At 48.9% G+C, this 14,978-nt stretch overlaps 1 protein-coding gene and 1 pseudogene across 1 annotated transcript in view; one reads left to right on the forward strand and one right to left on the reverse strand.

The window, feature by feature from the left end:
* Positions 1-8,950, reverse strand: part of LOC135057117 (uncharacterized) — a 206,403-nt gene extending 197,453 nt beyond the window's left edge. Inside the window, exon 1 of the mRNA XM_063963016.1 lies at positions 8,903-8,950. The gene's annotated coding sequence lies outside the window, so the exon portion shown is untranslated. The remainder of the gene's footprint in view (positions 1-8,902) is intronic.
* A 230-nt stretch (positions 8,951-9,180) lies between these two features.
* On the forward strand, positions 9,181-12,009 carry LOC135057118 (metal transporter CNNM4-like; annotated as a pseudogene).
* Positions 12,010-14,978: the final 2,969 nt, after the last annotated feature.

A 14,978-nucleotide genomic window follows, 5' to 3' on the forward strand; every position in this document is an offset into this window, starting at 1 on the left:
GGAATATTCAGAATCCAACCATGCTGGTGGAGCACCTCCTGAGATAGTGCTACGCCGACTAACAACTGCTCTCTGGATCCCGCCTTTATCAGAAGATCGTCCATGTATGGGATAATTAAAACTCCCTTTTTTCGAAGGAGTATCATCATTTCGGCCATTACCTTGGTAAATACCCTCGGTGCCGTGGACAGGCCGAACGGCAACGTCTGGAATTGGTAATGACAATCCTGTACCACAAAACTGAGGTACTCCTGGTGAGGATGGTAAATGGGGACATGCAGGTAAGCATCCTTGATGTCCAGAGATACCATGTAATCCCCCTCTTCCAGGCTTGCAATAACCGCCCTAAGCGATTCCATCTTGAACTTGAATCTTTTTATATATGTGTTCAAGGATTTCAAATTTAAAATGGGTCTCACCGAACCGTCCGGTTTCGGTACCACAAACATTGTGGAATAGTAACCCCGTCCTTGTTGAAGTAGGGGCACCTTGACTATCACCTGCTGGGAATACAGCTAGTGAATTGCCTCTAACACAGCCTCCCTGTCTGAGGGAGTCGTTGGTAAGGCAGATTTTAGGAAACGGCGGGGGGGCAATGTCTCGGACTCCAGCTTGTACTCCTGAGATACCACTTGAAGGATCCAGGGATCTACTTGTGAGTGAGCCCACTGATTGCTGAAGTTTTTGAGACGGGCCCCCACCGTACCTGGCACTGCCTGTTGAGCCCCAGCGTCATGCAGCGGACTTAGCAGATGAAGCGGGGGGGGGGAATTTTGTTCCTGGGAACTGGCTGAATGCTGCAGCCTTTTTCCCCTACCTCTGCCTCTGGGCAGAAAGGACGCGCCTCTACCCCGCCTGCTCTTTTGGGGACGAAAGGACTGCACCTGATAATATGGTGCTTTCTTTGGTTGTGAGGGGACATGTGGTAAAAATGCTGACTTCCCAGCCGTTGCTGTGGACACTAGGTCCGAAAGACCATCCCCGAACAACTCCTCACCCTTGTAAGGCAAAACTTCCATGTGCCTTTTAGAATCTGCGTCACCTGTCCACTGCTGGGTCCATAACCCTCTACTGGCAGAAATGGACAGTGCACTGATTTTTGATGCCAGCCGGCAAATATCCCTCTGTGCATCTCTTATGTAAAAGACCGCGTCTTTAATATGCTCTATGTTAAGCAATATAGTGTCCCTGTCTAGGGTGTCAATGTTTTCTGACAGGGAGTCTGACCACGCAGCTGCAGCACTGCACATCCATGCTGAAGCAATAACTGGTCTCAGTATAATACCAGTGTGTGTATATATAGCTTTCAGGAGAGCCTCCTGCTTTCTATCAGCAAGTTCCTTTAGGGCGGCCGGAGACGGTAATGCCACCTTCTTTGATAGGCGTGTAAGCGCTTTATCCACACTAGGCGGTGTTTCCCAACGTGACCTATCCTCTGGCAGGAAAGGGTACGCCATTAGTAATTTTTTTGAAATCACCAATTTTTTATCGGGGGAAGCCCACACTACTTCACACACTTCATTTAATTCTTCAGAAGGGGGAAAAACTACTGGGAGTTTTTTCTCCCCAAACATAATACCCTTTTTTGTGGTACCTGGGGTCACATCAGAAATGTGTAAAACATTTTTCATTGCCTCAATCATATAACGAGTGGCCCTAGTGGACATTACATTTGCGTCATCATTGTCGACACTGGTATCAGTATCCGTGTCGACATCTGTGTCTGCCATCTTGAGGTAGCGGGCGTTTTAGAGCCCCTGATGGCCTTTGAGAAGTCTGGGCAGGCACGGGCCGAGAAGCCGGCTGTCCCGCATTTGGCATGTCATCAAATTTTTTATGTAAGGAGTTGACTCTTTCGCGTAATTCCATCCACTCAGGTGTCTGCCCCACAGGAGGTGACAACACATTTATAGGCATCTGCTCCTCCTCCACATACGCCTCCTCATCAAACATGTCGACACAGCCGTACCGACACACCGCACACACACAGGGAATGCTCTGACAGAAGACAGGACCCCACAAAGCCCTTTGGGGAGACAGAGGGAGAGTATGCCAGCACACACCAGAGCGCTATATAATACAGGGATTAACTAAATGATATCCCCTTATAGCTGCTATATATGTATATTGCGCCTAAATTTAGTGCCCCCCCCTCTCTTTTTTACCCTTTCTGTAGTGTAGACTGCAGGGGAGAGCCAGGGAGCTTCCTTCCAGCGGAGCTGTGAGGGAGAAATGGCGCCAGTGTGCTGAGGGAGATAGCTCTGCCCCTTTTTCGGCTGACTTTTCTCCCGCTTTTTTCTGTATTCTGGCAGGGGTAATTATCACATATATAGCCTCTGGGGCTATATATTGTGATAGATTTGCCAGCCAAGGTGTATTTATTGCTGCTCAGGACGCACTCCCCACAGCGCCCTGCACCCTCAGTGACCGGAGTGTGAAGTGTGTATGAGGAGCAATGGCGCACAGCTGCAGTGCTGTGCGCTACCTTGGAGAAGACTGATGTCTTCAGCCGCCGATTTTCTGGACTCTTACTGCTTCTGGCTCTGTAAGGGGGCCGGCGGCGCGGCTCCGGGACCGAACATCAATGGCCGGTTCCATGCGGTCGATCCCTCTGGAGCTAATGGTGTCCAGTAGCCAAAGAAGCCCAAGCTACCACCAGCTAGGTAGGTTCGCTTCTTCTCCCCTTAGTCCCTCGCTGCAGTGAGTCTGTTGCCAGCAGGTCTCACTGTAAAATAAAAAACCTAAAATATACTTTCTTTCTAGGAGCTCAGGAGAGCCCCTAGTGTGCATCCAGCTCAGCCGGGCACAGGATTCTAACTGAGGTCTGGAGGAGGGTCATAGTGGGAGGAGCCAGAGCACACCAGGTAGTCCTAAATCTTTCTTAGATGTGCCCAGTCTCCTGCGGAGCCGCTATTCCCCATGGTCCTTACGGAGTCCCCAGCATCCACTAGGACGTCAGAGAAAAGGATTTACCGGTAGATATTAAAATCCTATTTTCTCTTACGTCCTAGAGGATGCTGGGGACTCCAAAAGGACCATGGGGTCTATACCAAAGCTCCAGACCGGGCGGGAGAGTGCAGACAACTCTGCAGCACCGATTAAGCAAACATAAGGTCCTCGTCAGCCAGGGTATCAAACTTGTAGATCTTAGCAAAAGTGTTTGAACCCGACCACGTAGCTGCTCGTCAAAGTTGAAGTGCAGAGACCCCTCGGACAGCCGCCCAAGATGAGACCACCATCCTGGTAGAATGGGCCTTCACTGACATCGGCAACCCAGCCGAAGAATGAGCGTGCTGAATCGTATTACAAATCCAGGGTGTAATAGTCTGCTTGGAAGCAGGATTTCCAATCTTGTTGGAAGCATACAGGACAAACAAAGCCTCCATTTTCCTAACAAGAGCCGTTCTGGCGACATATATTTTCAAAGCTCTCACGACATCAAGAGATCTTGGCACCGTCACAGCATCCGTAGCCACAGGCACCACAATAGGTTGATTAATGTGAAACGAAGACACCACCTTCGGCAGAAATTGTTGACGAGTCCTCAATTCCGCTCTATCCACATGAAAAATCAAATATGGGCTCTTGTGAGACAAAGCCGCCAATTTTGACACTCGTCTGGTAGACGCCAAAGCCAAAAGCATGACCACTTTCCAAGTGAGAAACTTTATCTCAACCTTTCGCAAAGGTTCAAACCAGTGAGACATAAGAAACTGTAAGACCACTTTAAGATCCCACGGTGCCACGGGTGGCACAAATGGAGGATGGATATGCAGCACTCCCTTCACGAAAGTCTGAACCTCAGGAAGGGCGGCCAATTCTTTTTGAAAGAAAATAGATAAAGTCAAAATCTGCACTTTGATGGAACCCAATTTCAGGCCTGCATCCACACCTGCCTGCAAAAAATAGAGAAACCGACCCAAGTGAAATTCCTCCGCAGGAGCGGTTTTGGTTTCACACCATGACACATATTTTCTCCAAATATGGTGATAATGTTTTGCCGTGACTAGCCTTAAGGAGAGTGTGGATGACTTCCCCAGGAATACCTTTATGAGCTAGGATTGGGCGTTCAACCTCCACGCCGTCAAAAGTAACCACGGTAAGTCCGGAAACACGCATGGCCCCTGCAGTAACAGCTCCTCTCTTAGAGGAAGCGGCCAAGGATCTTCTATGAGCAATTCCTGAAGATCCGGATACCAGGCCCTCCGTGGCCAATCTGGAACGACGAGTATTGCCTGAACCCTTGTTCGTCTTATGATCCTCAGCACTTTTTGAATGAGAGGAAGTGGAGGGAACACATATACCGACTGAAACACCCACAGAGTTACCAGGGCGTCCACTGCACTGGCTTGGGGGTCTCTTGACCTGGAACAATACCTCGGTAGCTTCTTGTTGAGGCGAGACGCCATCGTGTCTATTTGAGGGATTCCCCAACACCTTGTTACTTCTGCAAACACCTCTGGATGAAGGGCCCACTCTCCTGGATGGAGATCGTGTCTGCTGAGAAAGTCTGCTTCCCAGTTGTCCACGCCCGGAAGGAAAACTGCTGACAGAGCGCTCACGTGCTGTTCCGCCTAGCAGAGAACTCTTGTGGCCTCCGCCATTGCCGCTCTGCTCTTTGTTCCGCCCTGGCGGTTTACGTACGCCACCGCTGTTATGTTGACCGACTGGATCAGGACAGGTAGACCTTGAAGAAGGTTCTTTGCTTGCAGAAGGCGGTTGTAAATGGCTCTTAACTCCAGAACATTTATGTGGAGACAAGATTCCTGGCTTGACCATTTTCCCTGGAAACTTCTTCCTTGTGTGACTGCTCCCCAGCCTCGGAGACTTGCATCCGTGGTCAGCCGGACCCAATCCTGGATTCCAAATCTGCGTCCCTCTAGAAGGTGAGAACTTTGCAGCCACCACAGGAGAGAAATTCTGGTCCTGGAAGATAGACTTATTTCCTGTGCAGGTGAGACCTGGACCATTTGTTCAGCAGATCAGACTGAAACACCCGGGCATGAAACCTGCCAAACGGAATGGCTTCGTAAGCTGCAACCATCTTCCCTAGCACTCGAGTGCATTGATGAATCAACACTCTTGCCGGTTTCATAATCTCCTTGACCATGGTCTGGATTTCCAGAGCTTTTTCCGTCCGCCGGAAGAAACACTCTCCGCAGTTCCGTGTCTAGGATCATGCCCAAGAAGGACAGCCGAGTTGTCGGAATCAACTGAGACTTTGGCAAATTGAGAATCCAACCACGATATTGCAGAACCATCAGGGAGAGTTACACGCTTCTTAGCAACTGCTCTTTTGATCTCGCCTTTATCAGGAGATCGTCCAAATACGGGATAATTGTGACACCCTGCTTGCGCAGGAGCACCATCATTTCCGCCATTACCTTGGTGAAAATCCTCGGGCCGTGGAAAGCCCTGGTAATGACAAACCTGTACCGCAAATCTCAGGTACACCTGATGAGGTGAATATATGGGAACATGAAGGTATGCATCCTTTATGTCCAGGGATACCATAAAATCTCCTCCTTTCTAGGCTGTCGATGACCGCTCTGAGCGATTGCACCTTTAACTTGAACCTTTTAAAGTATAGGTTCAAGGATTTTAAATGTAAAATGGGTCTGACCGAACCGTCCGGTTTCGGGACCACTAACAGGGTTGATTACTACCCCTTCTCATGTAGAAGTAGGGGAACTTTGACCACCACATGTTGATGATACAATTTGTGAATTGCATTTAACAGTAGCTCCCTTTCTGGGGGAGAAGCTGTTAAGGCCGATTTAAAAAACTGGCGAGGAGACACCCCTTCGAATTCCAGCTTGTAACCCTGGGAAATGATTTCTATTGCCCCGGGATCCACCTGTGAGTGAACCCAGATGTGACTGACAAGTCAAAGACGTGCCCCCCCCCCCCCCCCGGGTCGGACTCCCTCAGCGGAGTTCCCGTATCACGCCGTGGATTTTGTAGAAGCCTGGGAGGACTTCTGCTCCTGGGAACTACCTGTGGTTGGCAGCTTGTTTCCCCTGCCCTTACCTCTGGCAAGAAAAGACGATCCTTGTACTGTCTTGTTTCTATTTAACCGAAAGGACTGCATTTGATAATGTAGTGCTTTCTTGGGCTGTGAGGAAATACATGGCAAAAATTTTATTCAGTTGCAGTAGTTGTGGAGACCAGGTCCGAAAGACCTTCCCCAAACAATTTCTCACCCTTGTAAGGTAAAACCTCCATATGCCTTTTTGAGTCGGCATCACCTGTCCATTGCTGGGTCCATAGGACTCGTCTAGCAGAAATCGACATAGCGTTTATTTCTAGAACCCAGTAGGCCAATGTCTCTTTGAGCATTTCTCATATATAAGACCAGAGCCGGCCCTAACCAATATGATGCCCTAGGCAAGATTTTGGCTGGTGCCCCCTAGCACCGCCACTTGTTCTGCAGGAGATGCCTGGCATGAGTCATCTGGCAGCTCTGCTAACGTCTGGCGCCTTTTGTTTCTGAAAATGCATCTTATTTGCATTACTATGTGGCTAGGATGCACAAGCAGCTTCTACTGATTAAAATAATATGCAGCATGCCTATATTCTGTGTGCGAGTGCGGCTGTATCTGCATACGAAATGCTACATTACAGTGATTTCCAGGAATACAGTGCAATGTAGTATTTTGTATGTAGATACAGCCGCAGTCACACACAGAATATAGGCATGCCGCATATCATTTTAATCAGCAGAAGCTGCTGGTGCCCCTAAGCATACCAAATGCCCTAAGCATTTGCCTAGTTTGCCTATGCCTAAGGCCGGCTCTGTATAAGACAGCATCTTTAATATGACCCAGGGTCTATAAAACGGTATCATTATCCAGGGTATTAATTTCCGTCGATAAGGTACCTATCCGCGCTGCTATAGCGCTACAAACCCAAGCCGACACTAACGCCGGGTTGAGTAAGGTACTAGATTGTGTAAATGGACTTCAAGGTAGCCTGCTGTCTGCGATCAGCAGGATCCCTGAAGGTAGCCATAATGGCAGCGCTACCTTTTTGGATAAGCGTGTCCAAGCTTTTTCCCCTCTTGGGGAAGATTCTCATCGTATCCTGTCTTTAGTCGGGTAAGGATATGCCCTAAGAATTCATTTTGGGAATCTGCAGTTTCTTGTCTGGAGATTCCCAAGCCTTTTCAATAACTCGTTCATGAGATGGGGGAAAGGTTACCTCAGGTTTCCTTACCCTATACATGTGTACCCTCGTGTCAGGGACAGGGGGTTTGATATGCAAATCATCTTTTATAACAATAATCATATATTGAATACTTTTAGCCAATTCTGGCTGTAACTTTGCATCATCGTAGTCGACACTGAAGTCAGAATCCGTGTTGGTACCAGTGTCAACTATTTGGGATAGTTGGCGCTTTTGAGACCCCGAAGGTCCCTGTGACATAGGTGAAAGGCAGGGTTTGACTCCCTGTACATTCCCTAGATTCAGTGCAATAAATTCACATTAGAACTTTAACATTCCACATATCCAACCAGTTAGGTGTCGGTGTTGCCGACAGAGACACCACAGTCATTTACTCCACCTCCTCCCTATGAGAGCCTTCTACCTCAGACATGCCGACACACGCGTACCGACACCACACACTCAGGGAAACCTCTTATCTGAAGACAGTTCCCCCACAAGGCCCTTTGGAGAGAGAGAGTATGCCAGCACACACCCAGGGCTAATGACCCAGGAAAAAACACACAATATGTTTACCCAGATAGCGCTGTAATCTTTATTTTGCGCCAATTATGTGCCCCCTCCTCCTTCTTTAAAACCCTCTTTCACTGTGGATAAGCAGGGGAGAGTCCGGGGAGCTTCCTCTCAGCGCTGTGCTGTGGAGAAAATGGCGCTGGTGAGTGCTGAGGAAGAAGCCCCGCCCCCTCAGTGGCAGACTTCTGTCCCGCTCAAATAATGAAACACCTGGCGGGGGCTCTTTATATATACAGCGCCTAGCTGTATATATGTCTTTTTGCCAGTAAAAGAGGGTAATATGCTGCCAAAGGCGCCCCCCTGCGCCCTGCACCCTTACAGTGACTGTCGTGTGTGACGTGTGTGGGAGCAATGGCGCACAGCTTTACTGCTGTGCGTTACCTCAGTGAAGATCTGAAGTCTTCTTTCTTCCGGCTCTGTGAGGAGGACGGCGGCGGCGTGGTTCCAGGACGAACTCCAGGGTGAGACCTGTGTTCTGACTCCCTCTGGAGCTAATGGTGTCCAGTAGCCTAAGAAACAGAGCCTAACATTAAAGTAGGTCTGTTTCTCTCCCCTCAGTCCCTCGATGCAGGGAGCCTGTTGCCAGCAGAGCTCCCTGAAAATTAAAAAACCTAACAAATATACTTTCTTTTCAGGAAACTCAGGAGAGCTCCCTGTAATGCACTCAGTCTCCTCTGGGCACAGTAGTAAACTGAGGTCTGGAGGAGGGGCATAGAGGGAGGAGCCAGTGCACACCCATACCTAAAGTTCTTTCTTAGTGCCCATGTCCCCTGCGGAGCCCGTCTATCCCCCATGGTCCTTACGGAGTCCCCAGCATCCTCTAGGACGTAAGAGAAAATCATAATAAACAGGACACCACAGGCTGCTCCCCCTGTATAATAATAGGACACAACAGGCTGCTTCCCCTGTATAATAATAGTAATAATAATAACAATAACAGGACACCACAGGCTGCTCCCCTGTATAATAATAAGAATAATAATAACAATAACAGGACATCACAGGCTGCTCCCCCGTATATTAGTAGTAATAAAACAACATAGGCTGCTCCCCTTGTATAATAGTAGTGGACACTACATGCTGCCCCCCCCCGTATAAGAGTAATAACAGAGGACGCCACAGGCTGCTCCCCCTGTATAATTCTAATAATAATAATAATAATAACCTGTTGCCGGACGACTGACTCCCGCACGAGGGAAAACCGGAAGTTGCCGCGATAAAAGAAAACTCTCTTCCTGTGTGTGCAACGCACAGGCCTAAAGTGAAGTGGAACGCAAAATCCGGAAACGGGCTGAAACGCACAGGCCGGAAGTGAGGTGTGATTGGCAGGGGAACACAAGCTGCTTCCTCCTCAGTGACCGGCCACACTGACGTTCATATCCCCGCCCCCGGCCCCTCCTCCAGCCCCGGCCTCAGCACAGGGAGAGGGCGCGGGTCCCGCACATGGCAGTGTGACAGGCGCTGGGGGCAGGCAGGGAGGTGTGAGAGAGGGCGGGTACCCGTGCAGCTGCTGCAGGACACAGAGCAAGGGCTGCATAGGTGCAATGCTTTCTGTGTGTATATCCAGAGATAGATGTACAGGGCGCCGGCACATCTGCAGCGCAGCCTCATCCGGGCGCATTGTTTTCTTATTAACCGGCTACAAAACAGCAAGCTGGGCAGACTTTTATTATGTCAGTTTAGAACCGGCCGGTGGTTGCGTGTTGATTGAGATATATATTTTTCGATATATATTTTATATATGTTTTAAATAAATGTTACTAACTTTTCAATTCCTGTGCGCTGTAATATTTCTTCCTTATTTTTTCCCCCTAAACAAACTCCCAGGGCTGAGAGTATCACTGGTGGAACAGGAATTGTGTTAGGTGAAGCGCTTGATTAATTGTTGCGTGTTTGTATTTTTTAACTTCTGTGAGACACTTCCAGGGATCGCGTGGCCGTCACCAGGGGGCAGTTAAGGTTCAAATCGTGTTCCGTCCGCGGCCTAGAGAGGCGCACCGCGGCGCTGGCGTGGACACTGTCACCGAGCAGAGACCCCACTAGACCACCTGGGCATTAGGAGCACAGGTCAGGTCTATTTACACCTGTTTTAAATAAGGCTCCATAGAACCTGGGGTGGAAGTCCAGCATTGACCTGTAGCCCCGGCCCAGGGCACCATCTCAAGTAAATTTTCTCGCCCTTGGGCTGCTTCAGTCCTGGATGCAGGACAAGCCCCTCTGCATTATCCTCCAGCCTCAGGGCTGTGCTGTTATATAAGGGTCTTTTTGCAGCATTATTAACCATTTGTATACTCAGTGCATGTGACTGAGTGCCTGTATATGCTGTCTTGTTTTCATTTTCACGTATCACAGATATTCTATAGTCTGGGCTAGGTGCATTTGGGTTAACATTGCAGTTTTCAGCAGCTGCTGCAGAAGAGCCAGACGCCCCGGGTGTACGCGCTGTGCACCCGCGGGGGGCCCTGGACGCCGCTCCTGGGGGCCAGAGGGCCGGCTGCGGGTGCTGGAGGAGCACAGGCCCTACCTGCCCGTCTGGTTGCTGAAGATCATCATCGCCGTGCTGCTCGCCCTCACCGGCATCTTCAGCGGTGTCAACCTGGGCCTGATGGCGCTGGACCCCATGGAGCTGCGGGTGGTACAGCGCTGCGGCTCGGAGCGGGAGAGGAGCTACGCCACCAAAATCGAGCCGGTGCGCAGCAAGGGCAACTACCTGCTGTGCTCGCTGCTGCTAGGCAACGTCCTGGTCAACACCACGCTCACCTCGCCGCTGGACGAGCTCCTCGGCTCCGGCATCGCCGCCTTCATCGCATCCACCAGCGGCATCGTGGTGCTGGGCGAGATCATGCTCACGGCCTGGCCGGTGGTGCTGGGCCAGGAGACTGGCACCGTCTACAACCGGGAGAAGCTACTGGAGATGCTGATGGTTACAGAGCCATACAGTGGACTGGTACACGGAGAGATGAATATCATCCAGGGAGCGCTGGAGCTGCGCACAAAGACAGTGGAGGATGTGATGACCAAGGTGGAGGACTGCTTAATGCTAACCAACGACGCCATATTAGACTTTAACACCATGTCCAGCATCATGGAGAGTGGCTACACCCGTATCCCTGTGTATGAGAATGAGCGCTCCAACATGGTGGACATCCTCTACGTGAAAGACTTGGACTTCGTGGAGCCCGATGACTGCACCCCCTGAGCACCATCACCTGTTTCTACAGTCACCCCGTCCAGTTTGTGTTCAGTGACACCAAGTTGGATGCTGTGCTGGAGGAGTCCAAGAAGGGAAAGTCTCACTTGGCCATTGTACAGAAAGTGAACAGTGAAGGAGAGGGTGATCTGTTCTATGAGGTGATGGGTCTAGTAACTCTCGAGGATGTCATTGAAGAAATGATCAAATCAGAGATTTTGGATGAATCCGAACTTTATACGGATAATCGTAGTAAGAAACGTGTTGTTCGTTGTCATGGCAAAAAGGATTTCTCAGTTTTCAAAGACCCAGATCATGAGCTAAGAGTAAAAATTTCCCACCAGCTTCTCCTTGCTGCCCATCACTTCTTATCCACAGAGGTGTCCCTGTTTGCACCCACCTTGGTATCGGAGAAGATGCTCCTGTGCCTGCTGAAGTACCCAGATGTAGTGCAGGAGCTGCATTTCAATGAGGATGAGAAGAAGGCACCTGAACACTACCTGTACCAGCACAACAAGACAGCCGACTACTTCATCCTTATCTTACAGGGGAAGGTTGAAGTGGAGGCTGGGAAGGAGAATATCAAATTTAAGACTGGAGCTTTCTCCTACTACGGTGTCATGGCCATGAGTGTCTTATCAGCTAATGAGCTCCGCTCCCCCTCTCACATGGGCAACCTGAACAGGTCCTCATCCCTCAGCCATGAATGCTCAAACTCCATCTCCTCAACCATCAGTGGTAGCAACACTCAGCTCAGTGTCCAAAAGCAATACACAGCGGACTTCAGCGTTCGGGCCCTGGGTGTCTTGCAGTATGTAAAAAGGGACCAGTATCAAGGAGCCCTGATGTCTTCCCGGTTGGATAGTAGCCCTCAGTTCCTGAGGGAGGAACCCACAAGCCTAACTGCACCTTGTCAGAGCACTGTGAGGTATTAGTGGATGAAACCACCAGTCTCCTGAACCAGAGGAACGCTCAGCACAGCCTGTATCACAATGCTGTTTGACAACACCATCGGCACTGTTGTAGCATTGCTCTGCCTGTTCTTTACCAGTGGGTCAGCCTAGAGAAAGACACTGCAATATCTAACTGGATAACCGTGTGACTGTGTACTGCATGCAAAGCTTTATCCTACAATGACAAAGAGAGCAGACTTCCATGGACAATTGAGGCCGTGGCACTACGCTTGTCATGTTTGTATGGGGAGAGCTTTGCAAGCCTCCTGTTCTGGAGTGTTCATAATGATGTTCTCCAGACCTTCAGCATGGCCAGTAATCAGAGCAATGTTCTGCAACGCTGGAGCATAAAGACTTGTCTAGAGGAGAACATTAGACTACCAAAAGGTAACTGGCAGAGCGAGGTTCTGCTGTACTTTGGGAATGGTTTGATGCTGTGCAGAGCATCAACTCAGGGAAGGATTTCTACATGTGCACTGGAGACCCCCAACTCTAAAAAGGGGATCTATTTGTCTGTCTTCCTTGGGGGGAGTGGGTAGTGCTTAGTCTTCCTCTATATTTAGGGGCTTTATCCACACCATCTTTCATTCTTATAAACACCATCTGTCTGGTATCTCAGAAGGGGTCACTGAAGGTCTTCCTGTTATTAGTGACCCCTCTAGGAAAAGCTAGGTGTGATTATCTCATACTGCATAGCCCTCTCCAGTCTGGTTTCCTAGTACCCCACATGGATCTGATGGTGGCCTGGTTTGTATGGCGGGCATCTTCTGCATTAGTGTCCACACTCCTGGTACTATCAGTATCTAAAAGTAACCAGATCCATAAAGTCACCACCAGTATGGTGTTCTCGTCAAGTATTGAGGACTAACAAGGGAATATCTGTATTACTGACAAGCTGTCGCTGACATGTTCTGCACCTATCTCTGCATTGTGGTAACAAGGAGAACCTTTTCACAGGCAGCTTTCATGTTCATAGTTGTTTTACATGGCAAAGGGTACTCCATCCACTATCCTTACTGATCCCCTCTGTATAAATGTCTGCCACTTGACTAGAACACTAGGGGCCTGTGTCCCAATCGTATGTCACCACTAATAGGTTACAGTGACACAACACTGAAGGCCAAGAGAAGTATTCAGACGTTAAAATGGTGGTACTGGCCTTACTCTGCTTTCATGGTATTAGTGATACCCTGGACAATGCAGATGGTGTTATCCTCTTGTTATTGCATTGTCACCTATGTGGATCATTCATTCCCTCCCTTACTGTCCATATATATAGCACTGCTTTCTGTCTGCTCTCTATTTGCACTAGAGCACTCCAGTCTTCCCAAAAACAATTCCAGAGGGTTATTTTGGACAATTGAATCCCTCCTTATATTTGAAGTAGGTATGTGTTTATTGTTGCAGTTCTTTTTGCACTTGATCTGTTCTGAATCCCATGTGGGACCAATCGAAGAAAAACAACCCACAGTAAAACAGAATTGCTGCATAATTCTGATAAATTGAGACGTGGAGAAAGTGGAAAGATGATGAATGAAATGTATACTGAGGTACATTCTCCAGGAAATCTATTTGCAAATCACTTTGACTCAATCTAGTCTGTGTGTATGACACACATATATTTATTTTTAAACGTATACTTTCTGCTATAAACAAAAGAACCAAGTGTTTCCTATAATGGTACATTGGGAAGTGAAAGGTGTTCATGCCAATGGGGCTCATTCCGAGTTGATCGCTAGCTGCCGTTGTTCGCAGCGCAGCGATCAGGCTAAAAATCGGAATTTCTGCGCATGCGTATGCACCGCAATGCGCACGCGCGACGTACGGGTACAAAACCCTTTGTGGTTGTGCACAGGTTCTAGCAAAGTTTTCAGTCGCACTGGCGGCCGCAAGAAGATTGACAGGAAGGGGGCGTTTCTGGGTGTCAACTGACCGTTTTCAGGGAGTGTTTGCAAAAACGCAGGCATGGCTGGGCGTTCGCTGGGCGGGTGTGTGACGTCAAATCCGGACACGAATAGGCTGAAGTGATCACAAGCGCTGAGTAGGTTCAGAGCTACTCAGAAACTACACAAACTGTTTTTGCAGAGCTCGGCTGCACATGCGTTCGCACTTCTGCTAAGCTAAAATACACTCCCCAGTGGGCAGCGGCATAGCATTTGCACGGCTGCTAAAACTAGCTAGCGAGCGATCAACTCAGAATGACCCCTATGTGAATGTTATATGCACCAAATGTTACAGGGAATGTGTGATTGCAAACCTCTAATGATTGAGCAAGCACCAGTTGGCATCTGAGAAAAGTTGTATAATCCCTTCTCACTGGAAGACCCAGGTCTGGTGTGAAGGGGTATCCCCGGCTACGAGCCAGGTAGAGTCTGGTTTTATGGCTGAAAGGGGTATTTGTAGTGCTCTTGGATATATACTGGATTATGGTCGGCCATGATGCTAAAAGCATTGATTCGACTGGGCAGCTGTACGGAGACCTCTGCTGAACCTCTAAGAAGAAAGGGGAGGCATTCTCTACAAAAGTATACAAACCTTTATGCATAACCCTCACCTACTCCTAACCATTATGGACTTAACCAGTTTTAATTCCAAAATGTGGCATGGCAATAATATTAAATGCAAAACACTCCTATCTAGGTTTGCATTTAATATTATATGAGTTTTACATTTGGGGGTCAAAACCACAGAGAATCATCAGCGTTATGTCTGAATACTGGTCCCCCCTCCCCCCCCCCCCCCCCCTTTCCCTCCAAACTGTTTCTTTATAGGTGATGGAGACTCTTTTTTTTCTCTTAATTGCTTGCTCTGTACACTAAAGGGTTTTGTTTTTTTTAAGATCAGATCTGGTTTCTAGAAAATGTAGCATTCACTGTATGAACATGCCATAAAGCGTTTCCTGCTGTGTTTGCAGGAAACGCTCACCGCACTGCATTGTGGGAGCGGCATTTAGACACTAGGGGTCAATACTACTTGGGCCGCAAAGGGGGCAATACTACTGGGGGCACAAAAGGGGACAGTACTACCGGCACATTGACCACACCCCTTCATGAAGCCACACCCCTATTTACACGCGGGGTGCCACAAGGGCTAGAACC

This window comes from Pseudophryne corroboree, chromosome 3, assembly GCF_028390025.1.
Source record: "Pseudophryne corroboree isolate aPseCor3 chromosome 3, aPseCor3.hap2, whole genome shotgun sequence".
Classification (NCBI taxonomy): Eukaryota; Metazoa; Chordata; class Amphibia; order Anura; family Myobatrachidae; genus Pseudophryne; species Pseudophryne corroboree.